Source organism: Physeter macrocephalus, unplaced genomic scaffold (genome assembly GCF_002837175.3).
Source record: "Physeter macrocephalus isolate SW-GA unplaced genomic scaffold, ASM283717v5 random_67, whole genome shotgun sequence".
NCBI lineage: Eukaryota > Metazoa > Chordata > Mammalia > Artiodactyla > Physeteridae > Physeter > Physeter macrocephalus.
In genome coordinates, this window is record NW_021145353.1 from 29,141 (window position 1) to 48,476 (window position 19,336).

The 19,336-nt window shown below is 59.7% G+C and overlaps 1 protein-coding gene across 3 annotated transcripts in view; it reads left to right on the forward strand.

The window, feature by feature from the left end:
* Positions 1-2,944: 2,944 nt before the first annotated feature.
* Positions 2,945-19,336, forward strand: part of AHDC1 (AT-hook DNA binding motif containing 1) — a 91,645-nt gene continuing 75,253 nt past the window's right edge. For 2 of the 3 annotated variants that reach the window (XR_003678180.2, XM_024125683.2), the window contains exons 1-2: positions 3,204-3,402; positions 3,634-3,731. The gene's annotated coding sequence lies outside the window, so the exon portion shown is untranslated. Of the gene's footprint in view, positions 2,964-3,203; positions 3,403-3,633; positions 3,732-19,336 lie in introns of those variants that run through there. The other variant, XM_028483763.1, reaches the window with a different exon arrangement.

Consider the following 19,336-nt stretch of genomic DNA (forward strand, 5'->3'; position numbering starts at 1 on the left):
ACTCAGAGAGTTTAAGGACACACAAGTAAAAGGATCAGAACCAGGTCTGGGGAATTCCCCAGTGGTCCAGTGGTTAGGACTCCACGCTTCCACTGAAGGGGGCCCAGGTTCGATCCCTGGACGGGGAACTAAGATCCTGCATGCCGCTTGGCACAGCTAAAAAAAAAGAACTAGGTCTGTCTGGCTCCTATTCCACATGGCCTCCAAACCCTTAGGCCCTACAACTTTACCTCTGGACTCTCACCTCTATTTCCTGGGGTCTAGCTATACCATCTTCTGCTTACATTGAATCAAAACTGGTTGGAGTCAGCAGAACCCAGAAAGGGATGATGCGGGTTATTCCAGAACCTGGGTCCCCTCCTTCAAGTCTGCTTTCTCTGGGAGCTTATAGCTACCCTGCCCAGCCTGAGGTGACCCCAGATGCTGTTTTTGAGGACTGGGTAGCCCCCTTTTAGACTAGGCTGGTGAAGCAGAGATGGCAATTAGACACTAGGTGGCAGCAGCCACCTACAGGAAGACTCAGCTTGAGTTTGGGGAGACCACCCCCCCTCACCCAACACAATTTTAAGAGGCTCCAAGAGAAAGACCAGCCCCCAAATGACTGGGAGACCCTGTAATGCTTGGTTTCCAGCTATGCCCAACACCTTGGGGACCAAGAGCACCCACCCTGTCTGGGGAGGGGGCCGCTGAAGCAGCCTGGAGTGGGAGGGGAATGCATGGACAACCCCACCTAACTTCTATTCCCCTCTCACTCGTGTAGCCATGGGCCCTACTAACCTTGCACCTTATGACCTAACCTCTCCCCTCCCATGCCTTTCCCAAATGCCTTTTCATCCCAATCTACCTGGGGCTCCCTATTTCCCAGAAGCTATCCTGTATGCCCACCCAATTCCCTCCCCAAATTTGTTTCAGCTTAGGTGGGATCTTCATGCCCTTGGGCAGAGCCTAATAGGTAAGGATGTTGTGAGGGGGTAAAAGAAAGGGGAACCTGGGCCTCTCCTACGCTCCCCAGTGATAAGTCTCGCCGGTGGGGGACCAGCCAGTGCAAGATGCCAAAGTCCCATCTATTGTGATAACTTTAGACTCAGGCTTTGGAGGTGCAAAGGGCCACTAACGACTTTAACCACTGCTTTCATTAATATCTGACCTTATAATTGTTCCCTTTCAATGAATAAATCTTTGAACCCAGGGCTTGCCTGCAAGGAGAAGCTGCTCCCAAATGGGGGCCTCTGCAGCTGGCCATGCCAGCCCCATGATGCCAGATCAATAGGTGTACTATTTAGACCCTAAACCTCTCCCATGGCTGCTGTGCCCCCAGTCCCCGCAAAGGGCCAACAGAGAGTGCCCCCTAGATCCCCTCTTTTGCCCTCTGGGGGTTCCAGACTGTCTAGAGGAGGGGCTTGGGAGGGGTGGAGGTGTAGGGAAGGTGGTGACAGGGAGCTGCTGTTGGCAAAATGACACCACCTGCCTTTGTCACATGCTGGCCATCACCTCACAACACCCCGCAGGGCCAAAGGAAGAGTCAGAAACAGGTGGGCCAAGGACAAAGGCACCACTGAAGAAACTTCAGACATGGGGCAAGACAGAAAAAAGCCAGCAGACACTAGACAAAGGAATGTCAGACACACAGATGAAGTGGGACTAGCGCAGGACCAGTCAGGGCCAGTGCTGGTAGACACCAAGGACTGGACAGCCACCATGCATTATTCATCTCCGTGTCCCCTGTGAGCCCTGCAACACCTCAGTTAACATTTGTCGAATTGAAGTGCCAAGGGAGGACACACAGACACTGGGAGAGAAGGTCAGACGGAGACCTGGGGAGTGAAAGCTCCCTGCCACGGCCCAGAGGTTAAGCAGTGGGCTTTGGAATGAAACGGATCCTGGTCTGGCTGGGCTCTACCACTTCTTCAGTGGGTGTCATGGGCCTCAGTGCCCTCATCTCTAAAATGGAAATGATAACAATACCATTTCACCAGGTCTTTGCAGGACTCAAGAGCCCTGCGGTGTTCAGTAAATGGCAGCAGCAGCAGTTTTCCTTTCTGGGCTGTCCAGATACCTCCCCTTGGTAACCAGGCCCTGGCAGTGCACATTTCCATCTGTGGGGATAGGCCAGGCAGGGGGCCCAGAGCGAGGGGCTGGATAACAGATGTGACCTGAAGAGGAGGTAGGTGAAAGTGCTGAGTCCAGCCCCCTGGGCACAGCAGGGGCTCTGAACTGTTGAATTTGAATGTTGCTTCCTGACACAAGGAAAAAGCTCAGTCGAATTCAGGAAGGCAAGGGGTGTGTGTGTGTGTGTGTGTGTGTGTGTGTGTATGTGAGAGAGAGAGAGAGAGAGAGAGATCTGTGGATTATCCAGGAATTTGTGCCCTCGCTGCCCTTGGACTTCTAGAAAAACTAAGCTTTGGTGGGGGTCGCTAAACCCAGAGCTCAGAACTTGAGACGGGGTCACTGAGTGAGGAGGAGGTGCTGGTGGGCTTTGAGGTTTCTAGAGCAGCCCTCTCGCCATAAACCCTTGCACTTTACTCAGTAGGAAACCTCCCCCAAATTCAGGGAGCCGGTCCTCTCCTCTTTCCTCTTCCTCTCTTATTTAATTGGGATGCCTCAGAAAGTAGCAGGCCCTTTAGCTCATCCCTCGATTCCCTATTCTATTCCCATTCCCTTCGCAGACCCCGCCCCTTCGCTCCCGCCCCTAACCTCCGCTCAAGCCAGAGCCCCCGCGGGGGACTAGGAACGTGGGAAACGTTCCCAATCCTTGGGGAGAACCAGCATCCCTTGGTAAAAGAGGACTCGCCCCGGCTGGAAGGGCCCGGGCGCTGGGGTCTCTGCAGGGTCCCGGCCGCGCCGTCGGAGCTGCTAGCGCCGCCCCGCCCGCCCCGCGCGCCGAGCGGCCGAGGCGGGGACTACAAGTCCCGGCGTGCCGCGCGCGCGCTCCCCCCTGGGGTTCCGGATGGTGAGCGGCGAAGGTAAGGCGAGCTCGCAGAGGCAGCGGCGGCGGCGGCGGAGACGGAGAGAGGCAGGCAGGCAGGCAGGGCGAGGGCGAGAGACGGAGGGAGGGAGCGAGCGAGGCAGACCAGACAGACAGACAGGCGGGCGGGCGGGCAAAGCGAGCCACCCGCCAGGCTGCGCTCAGCCCCGCTCGCAGCGGAGAGAGCAGAAGGCAGGAGGAGGGAGGGGAGGAGGGGGAGGGAGGGAGAGAGGGAATCCAGCTACCACCACCCAAAGCCAGCGTCTGCTTTCTGTCCTCATTTCCTTTTCCCACCCAGCTCTGAGAGCAGAGAAAGGCAGAGGGAGCGAGAGATAGAGACAGTCAGAGAGACAGACAGACAGCCAGAGAGAGCAGGAGGGAGGAGGGCGGAGGAGGAGGAGCAGGAGGAGGACTACGCGGGGCGCGTTCCCTCCCAGGTTTGCAATTGGGGGGGGTGGGGGCGGGGGTGTCCAGGGCTGTGAGAGTGTGTGCGCGGTGGGGGGAGCGAGGGGGGCGCTGAGAGCGAAGGAGTGATCGAGGTGGGGGGCGCCGCGGGAGCGGGGGGTCGTGTCCAGCGGAGTTAGCGGCGGAGAATGTGAGCCGAGGCGCGAGCCATGCTGTCAGCAACGGCGGGCGGCTCAGGGCTCCACCACGACTGCTCTCCCCAGCTGCCGAGCGCCCGCGTCGCTGCCGCGGCCGGAAGACAGACGCCCCCCAAAGCCCCTCGCCTGGCTCGGACCAACGGAGCCGGCAGCCCAGCACTCCGGTGAGTGGCGCCTCCTCCCCAGCCCTAGACCCCCGCTGGGGACCGGCCGGCCGGGCTCTTTTGTGCAGCGCACCGGGGGGGCTCCGCGCCCCCTCCGCGCGCCCGGGTCCGGTCCGCCGGACCCCGTGGCTGCGGTGCCCGCGGTGCGATCGGTCTTTGTTTCCACCGGGGCCCGCGGCTCGGCTGGGCTCGGCTCGAAGCCTGGCAGGCAGCGCCGGGAAGGGGGAGGGGGAGGTGGACGAGAAGGGGGGGCGGGGAGGGGGGGTTCTCGGGTTTCCTGGCCGCCCCGCGGCTCCCCCGGCTCGGGGGCGAGGTGCGCGCCCAACGCTGCCGCGCGCCCCCTCCTCCTTCCCCCTCCCTCCGTCTTTGGATTTAAAACTGCAATTTGCTCTCCAGCTTGCTGAGAATGTGGGGGGGGGGTGAAGGGGGGGACCGTGGGAGCGGAGAACAAGGCTGGATTTTAGGAACGGCCCTGGGAAAGGGGGAGACTGCGGAGGGAGGAGCCCCTCCCCTTCAACCCCCAAATCCCAAGGTTCTGCTGGTGCTCTGGGAGTTGAGGGGCGGGGACCTAATGACCCGGAGGGGGTGTGGGGCGGAGGAGGGATTTGGGGGCGGCCAGGGCCGTAGGGGTTGGGCCGCGTGCCCGGTTACCTGGCGAACAAAGTCGGCTCACTTTTGCATAAATAAATAAATAATCGCCTATCAATGCGTTTCCTCTGAGGCTCTGATTGAATCGGCCCCCTCTTCCCCAGGGGGTGGGGTGCTGAGTGACAGCTGTCAGCCCCCTGGGCCGGTAGCTGGGGGTGAATTGCAGAATCCCTCTGCTTTCTGGCTAAGGGCGCATTCCCCTGCTGGGTCCTGGTCCCCAGGCAGAGCCAGAGGGGCAGGGGGCTGGCTCTGAGTCTAGGAAATAACCTTGTTTCCTGTTCTACAGGAAAAGGGACAGCAACCCAGAGTTTGGGGGCTGGGGATGAAGACTGATGGGAGCTGGAGGGGTTCCCCAGCAGCCTGACCCCCCAGCCTCCTGCCAGGCGAAGAGGCCAGCTGAGGGAGGAAGGATGTGGGCCTTGCTGGCCGGAGGCGGGAGCTGGGGCCGTCCCTGAGGCGGGCAGCGGGCACTGAGAGGGAGGAGGGAGAGAGAGAGAGAAGCGGGGGCGGGAATTCTCTACCGCAGACCCTGGGGGCCAGGGCCAGATGTGGAGGGGTGGGGAGTCCCCCCTCCCTCCTAGCTTGGGGGCCCTGGGGCTGGGCTGGGAGGGGCTGAGCCTGGTGCCCTCCGTTCTGCACCAGTGCCTGACTGGCAGGGCCAGCTGAATTTGGGCCCAGGCGTCAACCTGGGAGGTAGGGCCAGGCTGCACCAGCCTGGCCCCCGAGCGCAAGGAGGGACCCTTGGGGGGCCTGTGCCTGTCTGGCTGGGCAGGCGTTTCCCGCCGGACCAGTTGGTGTCAGGCGGGACTTGGCCCCAGCTCCCTGGGCAGAGCTCAGGGTGTGAGGACAAGCTTTGCCTCCGGGTCAGGGTGGCCACATTTTGTCCGCTGCTGCTGCCGCCGCCGGGGCGGGGGCATGCGCCCGGGCCTGGGCAGAGTCCTGCCAGGAGCATTTGGGGTGTTTCTATTGTTGGCTGGTTCCTGTTCCGTGTGGCCCGGTGTGTGTAGCTGTGTGAGCTGGGGCTGTAGGTGACAGATTACCAGTTGGTCCGTCCCCCACCCACACACAGCCCCCACCCCTGCCGCCTGGAGGGGCAGGCTGGGTTGTGGTGGTGAGCTGCGGGGGGGGGGGGAGACCCCCCAGGTGGCATGTGCTTGCAGCTTGCCATCTCCCTCCTTTGAGCAGATGTATATTTATTTTTATAGTAATGGAAAATCAAACTGGATAGAAAGTTGAATTCATTTTTTTTCTTCTGCTGTGTCAATAGTTGGAATAACCCCCAGAGACTAGTGAACTTCTTGCCCCAGAGCTCCCACCCTCCAGAGGTTGCAAAGATCAGTGAGGGCATGAGCTTTGGGGACTAGTTCAAACCAGTGACTCTTGTCCCTCTTGGTCTGGCATTGGGGCAGGTGCCCAAGTGGGCGGGCATTGCCCCCTCCCCAGGCATTCCCCCCACACCCCACCCCACCCCGGGTGTAGTCTGTCCTCTCAGCCACCTCCTTGGTCAGTGCCTAAGCTGTGCCCAAGCCCTCAGGGACCTTCTCCTGGTGGGCTCTCTCCCCCTGCCTGGGCTCCCAGCCCACGTGTTGATATTTATTTTCTGTAGTAAAATCCATTTTTAATGCCGTTACTTTTGAAATAATATAGAGAGAAACAAATGTGATGTGTTTAAGTTGCCCTCTGTGAGTTTTTAATGTGATCTATGGCTGAGGTAGTGATGGAAGGAGCTGTTCGGCTTGGAGGAATTTGGTGTCATAAAGAAAAAGAGCTTGCTGTTTATTATGGTTGCTGGGCTGGGGGGTCTGGAACAGGGTCGTGGGGGCAGGGAGCCCCAGCACCCCCAGGTGCTGTAGATGGACAGCGTTGCTTCTCAGTTTGGAGGTGTGTGGGTTCCAGGATTGTTTTGCATTGCTCCCCAGCCCTTGATGGGGCCTTTGGTGAGGGGGCTTGGGAGCTGGGGGGCTTTGTCCCCTCCCATTCCACCTGGTTAGATTTGGGCAGGGAGGCTTATGGAACCCCCTGCTGAGCTAAGTGGAGGTGTACTGTAGGGAGGATGGATTTGGATTCTAAAGGAGATTAAGAGACGGGATCTTTACCTGCCTGGTGTGGCTGTGCTGGAGGCTTGGGGGGCAAACTGTCCCTGGCAGAAGACCTTTTTTTTTTAGGGGGGGCTGATCTGGACCGGCAGAGCCCCAGAGGGACATTGCTTGTTCTCAATCAGCCTGGAGCGCTGGCTCGAGCCACTACCTCCTCTTGCCTCTGTTCCCCGTTGGACAGGGGCTTCCTCCAGGCAAACCTGATCTCCCTCACTTCCCCTCTTCTCTGCCCCACCCCAAGTCAACTTCTTTTTTTTTGGTTTGTGGAATACAGAGGTCTGTGCCTCAGGCCAGCCACCCAAGACCACAGGGTGCCATGCCTTCATACCAGATGCCCAGGCACTTCTGGTGTGATTAGTGAGGTCAAGCAGACTCACCATTATGGGATGGAGCCCAGCTCTGCCTCTGGGTCCCCTGGGTCTCTTGGGACAGAGCTGGGGAGGGGGAAGCCAGGATGGGGTGGAGCTGGGAACTGAAGGCGGGGAGCAAGGGTAACATTGTTGCTAATGTCAGCAGATGGGCCCCCCAGGGAGAGAGCTGGGGGAGGTGGGGAGGAAAGAGACCCAGACAGCCCGTCGTGAGGTGGAAAGAGGAAAAGATGGTGACAGAAGCCAGTGATGAGGGGGTGAGAGAAAACGGTCAAGGAGAAGAGCCAGGATCACAGCCCCTGGAGATGGCATCCAGGGGACCAAGAAGGCCTAGGCATGTGCCACTCCCCACCCCACAGCCCAAAATGAGCAGGCACTGAGAGCCTCTCACCCAAGATCAAATGCTTTTAGGATTGTATCTGGAGGAGAGACAAGCAAATGTCTCTGGGAAGAGGGAGGAGGACAGGTGGGAGAGAGAGAGAAGGAAGCTCTCCCACAGGAGGAGGGAGAACGGGGAGACAGGGGGATTCCAGGGGTCACTTGACTAATGCTTCTGCCCCAGGGCAGCGTCTCCCCACTCCCCAAATGTCTGGGAACAGAGCCGAGCTCTTCTTTGGACCTGGGGGCGGAGCCTGAGGCAGGTACAGCGCCCCACAGGTTGTGGGCGCTCTGTGTCAGGAGGCACCGGGCTTGTAAAAGCGGGGAACATTAGGACCGTTAGAGACACCAGGGGTGTCATCCGGTTGGATCCCCCCACCTTGTTTGACAGGAGGAAATCCAGTCTAGAGGGGCCCCCTCCCCTTGCTTGCCTGGGACCTAGGCTCTTTCCGTCCACCTCTCTGTAGTTAGAGAGCTGGAACAGCTGCAGGGGGCCTCCTGGGTGCGGAGGGGGCCAGAGCCTGGGGAGAGGAGCAGGCGGGCACCCTTGTGGCCAGAGCCCCCCCAGGGGAGGGGGAGGCGCCGCTGCCGGGAGAGAGAGGGAGGGAGGGGAGAGAGGAGGGGAAACAGTGAGTCAGGCTTCCAAGAGCTGAGGATGAGAGAGCCAGAGCTGGGAGGGAGAGGGCAGGGAGGGCTGCTCAGAAGCGAGGAGAGGGAGGGGGCCCAGCCAGGGGCAAGGAGAGCTCTAGAGGGAGGGAGCCAGCCCCTGGCCCTGGCCCAGCAGTAGGGCTGTGCAGGGCTGTGCAGCCAACATGGACTTTGCCCGTGGCAGGTCAGGAAGGAGCCAGATTCTGCCCCTGCGGTGTCCTTTTCATTCCCTATTCCTCATTTATGCTCCCACCCCAGGGTCTCAGGAAGAATGACTGACTGTGTCATCCCACCCCTTCCTCAGTTTCCCCATCTATTGTGGGATTTGGGCTGTGAGCTCTTCTTAGAGAGGGAGGAACAGAGCCTCTGGGGAAGTGTTGAGGGGTACCTCCTCCAGCTGCTGGCTTTGTGCCGGGGGCCCTGCTGGAGGCTGCCACCAGTCAGTGTAGGGTGCAGGTCTCCGCGGTAGGGCTCCTCTTGAGCCCTCAGAGTTGCTGGGCCAGGGAGTGGCGGTGGTGGGCCATGAGTGCTGGGGTGCAGTGTATGTGTGTGGTGTTGGGCTGGCAATGGTAGGTGGACTGCCTGGGGCCTCTCAGGATGGCCAGGGCGTAGACAGGGCCACGAACTTCAGATGTCCAGAGCCAACCTCCATTTGGGGAGGGAGGAGACACCCGTGTGATCCACCCCCCTCCGCCTTATCCCTGTGGGTCAGAGGCTCTGGGGCAGCTGGGAGGTAGGAATGGTCCCTGTGGGAGCTGGTGAGAACTGCCCATGGGGCCCCTTGTGTCTGGAGCTGGGACCAGAACTGGAGGGATCCCCAGGGACTGCCTGGGAGGGAGGAGGGAAGGAGCCCCCCTCCCACCCACCTGACAGGAAGCTATGGCTTCGCCCAAGGCCTGGCACCCCCCAGCCCTTTCCTCCTGGATCCCCAGCGTCTCTTCCATTGGTGAGGGGATGAGGGAGGTGGGCACTGAAGCTTCCTCTCCTGCAGGGCCTGGCTTTGGGGGGAACAGTGAAGCGAAGGCAAAGTGAGGCCCCCTGCCTCCCCCTACGCATGCACACACAGACTCAGCTGCAGTTGAGGCCCTGCTTTCTCCTCTCTCTGCTCTGGGGTCCTTGGCTTGGGAGCCCAGGGGAGGGGCCACTTCTGCAGCTGGCTGGCCCCGAACTCCCAGCTCAGCCCAGCTGCTACTGAAGCTTCCAGAAGCTGCAGCTCTGCACCCCCTCCCCGCCCCCTGAGCCAGGAGAGGCCTTTGCTGACCTGGGGGAGGGTGTCTTGGTGAGCGAGTGGGCACCCTTAGAAGGACTAGCACAGACAACCAGACAGATGGGTGGCGGAGCAGATGGACAGAGACACCCACGCACAGGCAGACGGAGAGAGACGGACAGATGGACCAGGACTGGGAGAGACGGACATACAGAGGTGCTGGCAGAGACAGGAGTCAGAAAAATGGAAGGGCCTGGGGAGAGAGAAACAGACAGAGAGAGACAGAGACTTGGAGACAGGGAGATCCAAGGGGGGAGACAAGGTGACTGAGATGGGAGAAGGAGAGATATGGGGGAGAGAGGGAGGGGCGGGAAGAGATAAAGAAAGGGGGAAACCCAGACCGAGAGAAAGAGAGAGGAGAGACTGAAGGCTACAAACCACAAACAAGGATTTGATGAGAATCTGGAAGGTGTTTTCTCCTGCTTCCCTCCCCAAACCCCCAGGCCAGCCAAGTCTCCATTCCTTCCACCCCCGGCTCAGTTTCCAGCTGCTAAAGAGGTCAGGGAGAAAGAGAGAGAGGAAGACACACACACACACACACACACACACACACACACACACACACACACACACACACACACACACACCCCAGATCCCAGAGACCCCTCTCCCCTGATCTCTTTGTAGGGGGAGGGAGTAGTGGAGGGTGCCTCTCCTAGCCCTGACCCCTACTCACAAATGTACGTACCTCTTGTCTCATAAAATATCCCAGAATACTCCCCACTCACTCCCCACTCACGCTCACTGTGTGTCTCCTCGTGTAAGTGCACCCTCCCATACTCACACCTGTCCACAGGGGCCTGGCCTCACACACACTCACAAATACACATTTTGTGGCATACATGTCTCTGCTCTCACACTTACCTTGAATCTCACAAACATAACTGGTGAACCTGTCCCTATGCTTTCTTACCCATGCAGTCAGGGACACACAGGCCTCATCGTGGCTTCTCAAAACATGTTGATACACACACATACACAGTCACACTCTCACACAACGGTGGCAGTCACCCCAGAGCAGAGAGAGGACTCTTCCTCTCTGGAGGGGAAGATCAGGGTTCCCAGGGAGCCATGGTGTCATGGGGGGGTGGCGGGGGTATGCCCCCCACTCTGACCTAGCTGGCAGGGCAGGGAGGCAGGAGACACTTTCAGCCGGTGGCATCCCTCCTGCAGGGCCTGGCCTGGACACAGAGAAATTGGCTGGTGTGAAAGAGCTGAGAGCCGGTGAGAGTGTGTGTGCACATGTACAAACATGTGCACGTATGTACAGGTATAAGGGATGGTGAGTGTCTGTTACAATGTGTGTGAGAGAGACTGAGTGCGTATGAGGTGGGATATGGGTGTGACAGGGAGATCCACTCCCCAAGGTGTGTGGAGTGTGTGGGTGTGGGTGTGACAGCTACTTGTCGGGTATGTCTGTGTGGAGGCATGTATATGTGACAGGTGCATGTGGCTGTACCTGGCTTTGCAGTGTGCGGGTGTGTGTCATGGCCGTACACATGTGAAGGACTAGGACCCTGGGGCTGAGGGGCATGTGTACCAGGGTGCAGTGTTCTGCAGATGTGAAGGTGTGGGGGGTGTTTGCGTGTGAGTGTAGTGTAGGCAGGGTGCATGGGTGAGGGGGTAGCTGCCTGTGTGAGGCTGTGAGCTCGTAGCCTGGGTTGGAGGGCTGTTTTCCAAGGCAAGGATGCTGCTTGAACAGAGGCCACCGGCATGAACACATGCGAAGGGGCTCCAAGGCACACAGTTGGGCGCTGACCCGCACAGACGCACAAGGACAGACATACCCACCCCTGTCCTCCCTCTTCGTCTCTCCTGGCGTCAGTGGTTTTCAAAGGAGCCTCCATGAGGACCGTTTGCTGTGCAGTTCCCCCCACCCCCCAGCCCGTGCCTCTTCAAACACAGGGATGCCCTCCAGGCAGCTTTGTGGAGGCTCCTGCCTTGACCATCTGAAGGCAGATGGGTGGGCTGGGATCCGCTGCCACCCCCCAGGGAGCGAGGAGGCGGCTCTGCTCCTTCGGCCTGGGCACAGGAAGAGACAGATGGACTGCCTGTCTCGACACCCGGACGTGGGGTCTGGGGGTGGGCGGGCACCCCCAGCAGAGGGGCTCTAGCAGGCAGCCCCCAGGTGGGCCCCTGAGCAAAGGCCAGGTGTCTGCCCTTCACCTCCTCGAGGGGCACTCGCCCTCACCCCGCAGCCCCATCACCTGTCTGGGCACAGGGGCCCAACTCCATCCCCTTGCACCTCCTAAATACACAACCGCTTCCCCACTCACAGCTCCAGCACCCCTAAACACACAGCCCCAGCACGCCCCCAACACACAACCACCACATGCCTACCCACCCAAACACATATTACAGCCCTAGTATTTAACCAAAACCCAGATGTTTATGACCCCCAATATACCCCCAGACACCCCAACACACACACAAGGTTTCTACCACATCCTCAAAACAGATCAACTCCTCCTCCAACCCCAGCACCTCCCCAGATACACCCAGGACCCTACTGTAGCCCTAATACCTTCCACACACTCAGGCTCTCAGAGCCCCAGCACCTAACCAGACACCCACAGACTCTCCCGACGGCCCCAGCGTCTCCTTCCGCTGCAGCTCAGCACGTCCCCAGACACACCGATACAGCCCCCTACACCTTTCCAAACTCTCCCCGCGACATACACGTACACACACCGCCTCAACACCCACACAGAGGAGGACACCCCTGCAGCCAGACCATTTACCTCAAACACACAGACACGGTGCATCTTTGAACAGTAATGTCCCCTCAGCTTCTCATACCTTCCAGGCCGTGCACGTGCATGCGCACCCCGCACACACACCCGCACACGCACACACACACCCCAGATCCCAGCACCTCCACAAACAAGCAGTCCTCCGTGCGTTCCCCAGCAAGCTCCAGCGCCAGTACTTTCCTCAGCCATCCAAGGGCCCAGGGACAGCCCCCACCCCTCTCCAAACACCAGTCCCGCACTCATACACACACACACACACACACACACACACACACACACACACACACACACACACACACACACGGCCCCAGCCCAGTCACCCCTCAGAGCAGCTCCGCCCTGCGCCCACACTTCACCCCGCAGCCGCACTCCCACCATCACACGTTCCAGCACAGCCTCCCTCCTCAGCGCTCTCCATCACCGCTCCCCCACCCCACCTTGTCCTCCCCAGCCTCCCTCCCCCCAAACCCCCCCAGATAGCCTCAGCCTTGCAGACAGACTGGCCCACTCTTCTGTGCTCTCTCTCATTCTCGGCTGCCTGGTCCTCCCCCACTTCCCAGAGCCTCCTCTGCCTGGGGAGGCATCTCCACCCCCCCTCATTGCCCCAGGCCTTTCATTCCTGGACAGTGAGGCTGTACATCTGGTTCAAAGCTGCCCCACCCAAGACCCTGTGCTCTGGGCACCCTGGCCTGGGCTTTGGGGGTTTGGGGCCTCTTTGGGGGCTCTTGGCACCTGGTCATCCTGGTGTGTCAGCCAAGAACTCTGAGTACCAGCCCTGCCCTGACTCTGGAGTGTATGGCGGGGGTGGGGGTGGGGGGAGCTGGGCAGGGGGATTTACCCCCAGCCTGTGCTTTCTCAGGTGCTTGCCAAATCCCCCTCTTCTTGGGCTCACCTGAGGGGGACACTGGGCCTGGAGCTTCAGGAAAAAAGATGGAGAAGGTGCTGGCTTGACATGCTTCCCCTCCCACCGCCCCCCAGATCCGGGCTTGGGGCTTGGTCTCCCTGGGAGTCAGTTCCGACAGTGAAGGTTACTTTACTAGATGCATGATTTTAAACGGAATCTCCACCATCTGTTCCACCCCCTAATTACAGATGCACAGAATCCGCCTCAGAGGGCAGCATGAGGGGAGTGATTTAGAGGCTGAGCTGCTTCTGCCTGCATTAGGGCTGGGGAGACTGGGGGGGGGGCTCTGGGTATTGCTCACAGCCCCCCAGTCCCATCTCTTTCCCAGGGGCCCCTCGTGCCTCTTCTCTTGCTGGGGGGAAGGCTCCTAGAAAGGTGCCCCGACCCCCTAGACCTGAAAGAGGAAGCAACTGCAATGCTGAGGGAGGGGTCCCTGAGAGATTGCCTGTGTCCCAGGCCCCAAGTCTGGGGAGGCAGGCTCCATTAGAGCCTTAAAAAATTCAGTGGATCGATCTCCTGCCTGCTTCTTGTGCCCTGGGGAGCCACAGGCGCTGGCCTGGCCCAGCTGTCTGCCCACCCCAGGGGTAGCAAGGATTAGTGAGGTTAGGGAAGGGGGTGGTTAGAGCAGAGGTGGGGACATCCAGATTTCGGCAGCAGAGGATGTGGCCAGGCACGCCGAGACCCACCAGGTGTGTTTGCACGTATGTGCCGGTCCTCCTTGGCGCAGCTGGCAGGCCCGACCCCAGCTTGAGCCTTGCCCTGTGGGGCCAGAGGGGATGGGCCAGGGCCTGGGCCTCAGAGGGTTCCGAGGGACACCCCGAGGATGGGTCTACCTTTGCCCGTGGCTCCGGGGACCTGGGCCCCCGGCCAGCTCGCTGGTGGTGGTGGCAGCCGCGGGCACACTGCAGTAGAAGCTGGAGCATTCACTGTGGGGAGAAAGGGAGCGAGGCCGGGCTACAGGAATTTTAAAGATTGCTGCAGGCAGGAGGGTCTCTGGAACCCTGTGGAGCGGGCAGTCATGCAGAAGTAATCCTATCGCCGCCTGCCTGGAGGAGAGGAGAGGAGAGGGGGCTGGGAGGGGAAGGATGGCGTGGCCGCCCCTTTCCCACCTCAGCCCCTGCCCCGGCCAGCTGTGGAGGGAGCCCGGGACCCCAGAGCGCTCCCCCGGGGAGGCACCACCCTTCCACCGCTGCCTGTGCCCCCTGGAGGGGCGGCACCGCAGCTGTTGCTGGGCTAGGAGCTCTGGGTTTTATAAATAATGAAGCTTGGAGGTGGGGGCCAACTCAGCCTTGGGTCACCCACTGTGGCATCATCTCCAGCTGGCAGTCCTGTGGCAGAGCCCCTCTCCCTTCCAGCCTGCTCCTCTTCTTTTGCTATGTGAGCTTGGGCCAGAGGCCCAGCCTGTGTGAGCTGGGCCAGGGCAAAGGAGTGTGGAAGAACCCAGAACCCCCTGTCCTTTTGTACCCCGCCCCCGCCAGTCTTCACAGGTTAACTGGCAACTGGCTCAGCAAATCCAGGCTGGGAAGGGATGACCCGCTGTACAGCGGCCTCCCCAGTTCCAGCCCCTCCATTTTGCAGATGGAGTAACCAAGTCCAGAGAGGGCAGGGATGGCCAAGGCCAGCCAGCTGATGAGCACCTCCTTCCTGTCCCATTCTGCTGTCACTCAAGGCTCTTCTCAGCCTCAGCTCAGCTAAGAGCAGGGCCTGGGGTGGGGGGGAGGTGGGGGGGGCGGGGGATGTTTGGGAAAGTGGTTGCGGCTGAGACGTTGCCATGGCGATGCTGCAGGATGCCGAGCTGAAGTGGGGGTCCTACAGGGTCTCTGGGGCCCCCAGCTCCACACCCCTGTGGTCTTCTCCTCCCCATCTCCTGTCCCCCACCCAGAGGCCTGTCAGGCAGCTCCGGTGACAGGCTGGGTGGGTGACAGGTGGTGCAGGTGATGGGCTGGGTGGGTGACGAGCTGGGTGGGTGACAGGTGGTGCAGGTGATGGGCTGGGTGGGTGACGAGCTGGGTGGGTGACAGGTGGTGCAGGTGATGGGCTGGGTGGGTGACGAGCTGGGTGGGTGACAGGTGGTGCGGGTGCGAGGCAGGCAGGTGACAAGCTGGGTGGTGACGGGCCCTGCTGATGACAGGCAGGGGGTGTGGTTGGCGGGGATGCTGTCTCCTGGCTGGTGGCCTGTCGCAGCCCCCCACCCTCATGCGTGTGCACATGCACAGACTCTGGGCTCAGAGCTTGGGGCTAAGATACTAATGAGGCTTATTACGTGTGGAGGGGCAGGTGCCCAGGCTCACTAATGAGAGGCCTTTAACGAAGAGGGGAGACAGCTGGGGGGCTTCGAGGAATTTGGCTGGCCCTCCTGGTCTGGAGGATGAGCCAGGTCAGGACCCCACCTACCCTTCCCCCCCGGCCACTTGGCTTTGTGTTAATACTACCCACTGTCATGATAGCTACCGTTGTCCAAGCGTTTGCTACACTGGCCGAGCCCTTTACATGCGTTTTCTTATTTCAACTCAGCAGTCGTAGGAGGGAGGCACTGTTGCCCATTTTATGGATGAGGAATCTGAGGCTGAGAAGGCAAGGGACTTCACATAACAAGTTTCTGTTGCAGCTGACATTTTAATCTTAAGTCTTTCTGTTCCCAGAGCCCGTGCTCTTAACCATCCCACCAGTAAAACTCAGGTCTTGGTGCAGACCCCGACCCTCTCTCAGGGCCTCAGTTTCACTCTTCTGGAAAATGGACGTGTGGTGGAGGAGTGGGCACCATACGCTCTTCAGCTCCGACTTGGGTGGCTTCAGGGGCTCCTCCAGTTAACTGCCAAAGCCTCACCCCATCTTGGCCCAGGTTCTAGGTGACACCCCTGGACTGGAGAGAGGGCAGGGCTTAGCGCTGAGGGAGCGGAGCTGAAGGGGGGACGCCTGGGGTATCCAAACCACTTCCTGCATTGCGTAGTGGGGAGGCTTAGGCCTGGAGCAGCAACGGCCCAAGGTCACACACCCTGTGAGCCGTAGGGCCCCATGGGATCCCAGGTCTTCTGGCCTGTTGGAAGGGCGGGGCTGGGAGTGGTGCCAGAGCTGGGAGGTCACCTCCTCCTGGACCCCACCCACCAGCCTAGCTTCTTCCCTGGAGGAGGTTGTGAGCCCCTACATCCTGGGAGGATGCAGGGGGCTGTTGGCTGCCTCTTTAGGGCCATGCCCCTTCCCCGTCAGTCTGGGCCCCTAGTGTCAGTTGAGCTCCTCCCTTTGGGACCCATTGGGGTGAAAACTCCCTGGCAACAGCTGATGGATGGGTTAAGGCCTTGACATTGGCCTGGGGCCACAGCATGACCCTGGAGGGACCAGGCTAGGGCTGGGGGGCTTGGAGGGGAATTTAAGGGAGAAGAATTAGGCTCATAAATCTTGGAGCGTCTCGGTTCTCTTCTCCTCGACCTTAATCTCTTGCCAAACCTGCCCTCCGGCTGCTCATCCAAGACTGAGGGTTGAGGGGGGTCCACCTGCCCATTCCCCTCTCCCTCCAACTGATGCCCCCTCCCAAAATTGCACCCCCTATGGGGAAGAACGAGTTGCAGCCACTGCCATTGGACAGAATTAAGAACTTGTGTGTCTAGACTACTGGATTTGGCCTCTGATTCATAATGGTAGGCAGGGCAGAGAGCTTCACTGCCTCCGTTTCCCCAGCCTTGGGCTTGAAATCCTCTCCTGTGCCTGACTGCTCAGGAAGGAGTGCTAAGACCAAGAGGGATTTCACAGCTGCAGGACACATGGCCCTGTCCTCAGAAGCCCCATTCTGAGATAAGCAGCACAGTCCTGGCCTTGAGAGCCCTCAAACCCAGAGGTAAGGTCTTGAACTCAGGCTGGGTGTGTGCTGAGGCTCAGGTAGGGAGTGGGTGGTGCTGGGTGGCTGGTCTGCTTTCTGAAGCAAAGGCTGAGGCTGGGGAGAGGCCAGAAGAAGGGTGGCGGTTTGCCTGGGGGGCTGAGGAGCTGTCTGTGGTTGGGGGTGGGAGCCTGGAAGGGTCTGGCTTTCCCATAGTCCCGGGCAGCTGTAGCCTGAAGTTCTGGGGCCCTCCTAGCTCCCCAGGGAACCCGCTGCTGCCCGGCCCTGGGGACCCAGGCGTCCTGGCGGGTGAGGGCGGGTCTCCGGCAGGCGCCCTGCCAAGCCTCGCAGCCTGCTCACCAGGAATCTTGTTGCTGAGAGATGGAAAATCCCGGCCGGGCCTGCAGCTCATCCCTCCCCTCCGGGAGGAGGAGGGGCCCAAAGATTCCTTCCTGCACCCGCCCTCCCATCTGGGGCAGGGCCCTCCTCAGCAGTGGGTGGGGCTGGGGGGCCCAGGACAGGCCTCTCAGGCTCCGTCACATGTCCTGGAGCCTAGCCCAGCCAACAGTGGGCACCGGGGCACTCTGGAGGCAGAATGGGCCTGGTGTGGCAGAGGAGAGGTGGGGGTAGGGTGCTGAGGCCACAGGGGGGCCTTCATAGGGGCCTAAGCCTGGCCCTGGCCCCACTGGCTCCCCCAGGGCAGAGGGTGAAGAGTTGGTTCTGTCCTTGGACAGGAAGACGAATGATCCCATTATGGGAGCGTGATTTTATTCCACGTGTCACGGAGTCTGAGATTAACTTGCTCACCAGTCTGTGACAAACCCCTCACACCCAACACACACATACACACACAGAGGCACAGAGGCACACGGAGATCCTTGGTCTCACAAACGCACCTTCCGCAGGCACACATAAGCATTTCCATACTACAACGCATGGCAGACTCTCATATGCAGATACACAAGCACACACTCACACTGAAAGATACACCGAGATCTAGACCCACAGTCTCCAAAGCACAATGTTCTCTCACTCACACTAAGGCCACACAGACAGATACAAACAGGCGGTCCATGGGGATGCTCGCAGCCCTACTTAGACATGCACAGATCAAGGACGCCCGGTGCCCCACAGGCACAGATACACGTAGACACACACAACCCCAGACACAGTCTTGTGGGCAAGCCTAGACCAACCGCCACACACACTGAGACAAAGGCCCAGATACATACAGAGACAAAGACAGGCACAGACACACAGCCGGCAGCACGCACACAAGCACAGGCGTGCACACCCGGACACAGACAAAGACAAATAAATGCCCAGAGGTTTCGCCGTGGACAAAATGTGAGGCACACACACATCTGGGCCTCCTGCTCGACCTCTCTGCCTGGGGACGTGGTGATCTGGCGCCCGTGGCTCCAGGGAGAACTCTGAGGAACCTTCTGCTCGGTCAGAGCCCCCCACCCTGGGCCCAGGGCCAACCCCACCTCTGGCTCCCAGCCCGTGGCCGAGGCCATGCAGCCACACCCTCAGCAGCGCCCTGACATCCTACCTTACCCTCCGTGTCGTGCGCACTCACGGGCACACCGTCTCCTCGTGCACGTGCTCACGGCACCCTCCACACCCGCACACTCACGGTTTCTCCCTCACACCCACCTCAGGTGTCCCCTCCTTGTTGTCTTTCTCAATCACTGTCCCCACCCCCTCGCCCCGCAGACACGCACAACCTCCGGCACAGCCTTCGTGGCCCACACCCTCGCCTTCTCACGCAGACCCCCATGCACAAATAGAATGCACGGGCTCTCCGCCACAGACCCACAAGCCACGTACACGCGCTCCTTCGCATACTTCCTCAGCACCGCTCTCACAGACTGATTCACAAATGCAGCGCGCGCACACACACACACACACACGCACGCACACGCCCCCGCATGCATCCCCAGCGCCTTCTCACATGCGCGCGTGCGTGCACACACACACATACTTTCAGAGCCTCCCTCACACCATCACTTTCCTTCCTCTGTCTCTCACAAACACTCCCTCTGCCAAGAGCGTGGCTCGCTGCAGAGCAGCCCCTGAAGTACTTGTCACTGTCCTCCACCCCGTCCTAGCCTTCCTGGCCTCAGTCTCTTCCCTTCCACCTCCAGCCCTGCCTACTGTGGCCTTGGATTTTTGCCGTTTCTCCGTTTAGTCAACAAGAATATATAGAGTATCCGTTTATTCATTCAACAAATGTTGACTGAGCACTGATTATGGGTTAAGCATTGGGGATACTATGGTGACACAGGTCCTTCCCTCGTAGAGCTCTCAATTTGGTGGCCAGTTCGTTTGCTGCTTGTCTCATCTGACTAGAATGGAAGGTAACCCTTGATCTTGGATGTTGAGAGACGTGTAGGAGTTCACAGGAGGAAAAGTAGGGGAAGGGTGTTCTAGGCAGAGGGAAAAGCATGTGCAGAGCCTACAAGTAAATCAGTGTACAGTAAGCTGGAAACTGAGGTGATGCTCAGAGACTAGAGGAGAAGCTACAAAGAGGGAAGAGGCCAGATGTCACAGAGTTTAGATGCCATGCTCGGGGGTTTCGATTTTGTCTAGTGGGCCACAAGGAGTCATGGGAAGTCTTTAGTGACAGGACAGGGTGAGGAAATGATGGTGGTCTGACCTAGAAGAGGTGAGTGGGAAGGAAAGGAGACTCATTTAGGCACAAGAACCAGTGGGGTTCCAGTTCCAGA